This window comes from Dipodomys merriami, unplaced genomic scaffold (assembly GCF_024711535.1).
Source record: "Dipodomys merriami isolate MVZ:Mamm:240054 unplaced genomic scaffold, mDipMer1.0.p SCAF_50, whole genome shotgun sequence".
Lineage (NCBI taxonomy): Eukaryota > Metazoa > Chordata > Mammalia > Rodentia > Heteromyidae > Dipodomys > Dipodomys merriami.
In genome coordinates, this window is record NW_027206069.1 from 616976 (window position 1) to 620440 (window position 3465).

Sequence of the window (3465 nt, forward strand, 5' to 3'; positions counted from 1 at the left end):
GGGTCCTCGTGTGCCCCGGGGGTCCTCCTGTGCACCGGGGGTCCTCGTGTGCCCCGGGGATTCTCCTGTGCCCCGGGGGTCCTCGTGTGCCCCGGGGGTCCTCCTGTGCACCGGGGGTCCTCCTGTGCCCCGGGGGTCCTCGTGTGCCCCGGGGGTTCTCCTGTGCACCGGGGGTCCTCCTGTGCACCGGGGGTTCTCCTGTGCACCGGGGGTCCTCGTGTGCCCCGGGGGTCCTCGTGTGCACCGGGGGTCCTCCTGTGCACCGGGGGTCCTCGTGTGCCCCGGGGGTCCTCCTGTGCCCCGGGGGTCCTCGTGTGCCCCGGGGGTCCTCCTGTGCCCCGGGGGTCCTCGTGTGCCCCGGGGGTCCTCCTGTGCCCCGGGGGTCCTCGTGTGCCCCGGGGGTTCTCCTGTGCACCGGGGGTCCTCGTGTGCACACCGGGGGTCCTCCTGTGCACCGGGGGTCCTCCTGCGCACCGGGGGTCCTCGTGTGCCCCGGGGGTCCTCCTGTGCCCCGGGGGTCCTCGTGTGCCCCGGGGGTTCTCCTGTGCACCGGGGGTCCTCGTGTGCACACCGGGGGTCCTCGTGTGCACACCGGGGGTCCTCCTGTGCCCCGGGGGTCCTCCTGTGCCCCGGGGGTCCTCGTGTGCCCCGGGGGTCCTCCTGTGCCCCGGGGGTCCTCGTGTGCCCCGGGGGTTCTCCTGTGCACCGGGGGTCCTCGTGTGTACACCGGGGGTCCTCGTGTGCACACCGGGGGTCCTCCTGCTCACCGGGGGTCCTCGTGGGCACCGGGGGTCCCCGTGCGCACCGGGGGTCCTCGTGGGCACTGGGGGTCCCCGTGTGCACTGGGGGTCCTCGTGCGCACCGGGGGTCCTCACGCACACTGGGGGTCCTTGTGTGCACCAGGGGTCTTGCGTCCACCTGGGGTCGAGTCCAGGGAGATCACAGGAACACCTCTGCCCACTGTGGAGCAACCCTAAGAACCAGGCACCAGGACCCTACTCCTCCCCGGCTGCCCAGGCGGTGGGCACCAGCCCCCTGCTCCTCCCAGTCCCAGCTCAAGGGTGCATTGGGGACTGGAAGCCTGGCTGCCCGGCCCCTGGGCTTCCACATGGGCCACAGCTTTGCCCACCCGCAGCCCACTCTCAGTGGGTCCTGGCCCAAGGGAGATGTTTGGGGGCTGGGAAGGGGACCCTAGGAAGACCCGGCCGGGAGGGACAACTTCCCTCTCCATGGCATTCTGAGCAGAGGCTCCGCGTGGGGTTCACGGAGTCAGGCTCCTGGGATAGCCTCGGGCTGTGGCAGGGAGACCAGGCAAGCCTGACCCTGTGCGGTCCCAGCAAAGGTCACCAGCAGAGGCAGGCGGATTCCAGCCCAGCAGGGGACCGCACTGCCCATCCGGTGTCTGCCCCCTCTCGCTCTCCTCCCTGAGGACTGCCCCTCAGCTGTGCAGGCCATTTTATTCTCTGGGACCTGTGGGTTCTACTTGGGGTCACAGACTGCTCTTCCCTGACCTGCCATGGTGAGCCCACCCTGGGTTGTGGCCATCCACGATAATCCCCTCCCACTAGGAAAGCGGTAGCCGCCGTGTGCAGATGGCACAGTGCCAGCGGGGCTAGCTGGTGTGGTGGGATGTGGCATGGGCCCCCTGCCACCAGCTCCCGGAAGAGGCTGGGCACGGCTGATGAGCCCTGGGAGGGACGGGGCAGCCTCCACGGTGGAGCTGGCATCTCAGGAGGAAGGGGCACAGCAGCATCTGGGGTGTGGAGGGGCTGGACGGCTGCAGGAGAAAGCCCGCAGACCGGTGTTCAAATCTGTCCATCTGACAGCGTGCCCATGTCCCAGAGAAGGGGCACTGGCTCCCCTCCCCAGAGAGACCTGGGGCTCTGGGCCAGCGGTATGAGGGCCTAAGGGGTCAGGTGAACCCTGGGGGTCCCACTGTGGAGGTTCACATCGGGCCGTGGGACAGTGACTTCCCAGGCCCAGGCCTATAAATAGCCGAGGCCTGGGGTGGGGGCAGTGTTGGCCTTTTCTAAAAACAGCCCATGGGGACCAACAGCTGAGCCCAGGGTGGTCACATGGTCCAGCTCAAATTAGAACCCCCGCCTCTGCACAGGCCTGTCACCGGGGCGGTGGCAGTCAGCTAGTTCAGGATCCCAGCTTCGCTGCTGGCTCCCGACAAGTGTGTGTGGTGTGTGTGTGTGGTGTGTCTGGCATGTATGTGGTGTGTTTGTGTGGTGTGTTTGTGTGGTGTGTGTATGGTGTGTATATGTGTGTGGGGGATGTGTATGTGGTGTGTATGTGTGTGGTGTGTATGTGTGGTGTGTGTGTATGTGGTGTATGTGTATGTGTGGTGTGTGTGGTGTGTTTGTGTGGTATGTGTGGTGTGTGTATGTGTGGGGGATGTGTGTGTGGTGTGTGTGTGGTGTGTATGTGTGGTGTGTGTGGATGTGGTGTGTGTATGTGTATGTGTGGTGTGTTTGTGTGGTATGTGTGTGGTGTGTGTATGTGTGTGTGGTGTGTATGTGTGGTGTGTGTGTGGATGTGGTGTGTGGATGTGTATGTGTGGTGTGTGTGGTGTGTTTGTGTGGTATGTGTGTGGTGTGTGTATGTGTGTGTGGGATGTGTATGTGGTGTGTATGTGTGGTGTGTATGTGTGGTGTGTGTGTGGATGTGGTGTGTGTATGTATATGTGTGGTGTGTGTGTGTGTGGTGTTTGTGTGGTATGTGTGTGGTGTATGTATGTGTGGGGGATGTGTGTGTGGTGTGTATGTGTGGTGTGTATGTGTGGTGTGTATGTGTGGTGTGTGTGTGGGTATGTGTATGTGTGTTGTGTGTGTGTGGTGTGTGTGTGTGGTATGTGTGTGGTATGTGTATGTGTGTGGTGTGTGTATGTGTGTGGGATGTGTGTGTGGTGTGTATGTGTGGTGTGTATGTGTTGTGTGTGTGTGTGGTGTGTTTGTGTGGTATGTGTGTGGTATGTGTATGTGTGTGGTGTGTGTATGTGTGTGTGGGATGTGTGTGTGCTGTGTTATGTGTGGTGTGTGTGTGGATGTGGTGTGTGTATGTGTATGTGTGGTGTGTGTGTGGTGTGTTTGTGTGGTATGTGTGTGGTGTGTGTGTGGTTTCTACTCCCCAGGCCAGGGTCACGCGTGACCTCTGCCCAGCCGGCACACTGGCTCCCTGGCCGTTCTAGGAGCTGGCCCAAAGGCTGCAGGGGAGGGTGGAGACCTGATCAAGTCAGCCTGATGGGGGTACAAGTAGGACCCCCCAGCCTGCTGTGTGGGTGAGGGCCCTGGTGGGGTCCAAGCCAGACCAAGGAGAGGGCCATCTACCAAGACTTTGTCTTCCCGCCCTTCCCGTCCACCGTTCCTCCTGTTCACCCCTTACCCCCTCCATCCTCCCAGCGCTGTGGGGAAGCCAGCCTCTACCTCCCCACTCCCCCAGCCTCTTCACAGGACACACGTG